Source organism: Penaeus monodon, chromosome 25 (genome assembly GCF_015228065.2).
Source record: "Penaeus monodon isolate SGIC_2016 chromosome 25, NSTDA_Pmon_1, whole genome shotgun sequence".
In the NCBI taxonomy this organism is placed as follows: Eukaryota; Metazoa; Arthropoda; class Malacostraca; order Decapoda; family Penaeidae; genus Penaeus; species Penaeus monodon.
In genome coordinates this window covers 38,174,349-38,175,269 of record NC_051410.1, presented here as the reverse complement: position 1 = coordinate 38,175,269, position 921 = coordinate 38,174,349, and positions in this window count along the sequence as shown.

Sequence of the window (921 nt, the reverse complement as noted above, 5' to 3'; positions counted from 1 at the left end):
GTTCTCTTAGACCTCAAGGCTGGCCAACGTTGTCACCTTTGGGAGTTTTATTGTTGTTATGCAGTGGAGGGATCTTGAGATTTCGCCCAGTTAGTTCTAGGAGCTAAGACGCCATTGTGCAAGATGTTGATTGCAACAACGGTTCCCTGATTTCCCAGAGTGCGACTCATTAAACATTTCTTTTTATTTATTTTTTTTCTATGGCCCTCCGAAGATTCTGCCATAATCTAAGTTTAATATACAGTAAAAACAAAGTGTAAGTCACTTTTCAGGATCTTAAGAAAATATTAGCTGCTCAGATTAACTTTCGGCGACCCAATCCAGTACATCACACACAATACAGGTTAGGAATCGGTGTCATATTGAGTTTCCTCAAGATTGCGTGATGGCAAAGGCTATAAACTAGTTTTAAAATCCCAAATATTTTAACTAGTAATTGTAATCCGTTTGCATCTTTCACCGAAGCAACAAGGAGAGAGAGAGAAAAAAATGAAATTAATTATATTAATTTCCAGGAATGGACGAATTGATATCTATATATGCAATGAATTTGCTTTACACTTCCGTGAAATATTATTGGTCCGAGATTTATGCATGATTCTGCATAACAACGTAACTGTAGTCTCTTATATATACCAACTAAAATAGGCTCATACCCGTCTATCAATTCATTTGTATAAGTGCGCGCGTGTATGTGTGTTTGTGTGCCTGTCGTACATACGGTAAAAAAAAAATCCACCTCTTTCAAAAAGGATGACATTGTTTACGTGGTCCTATATCACTTTGGTATCTCTGACACAATTTGACTGATTCATTTTAATTCAGACAAATTAATCTCCGGCTTGAGATTCGCCGGGCGTTCGACAGCGCTTAAAAATGGAGTGTTTAGCCGAAAACCGGACGTAAGGCAACCGTATTCCT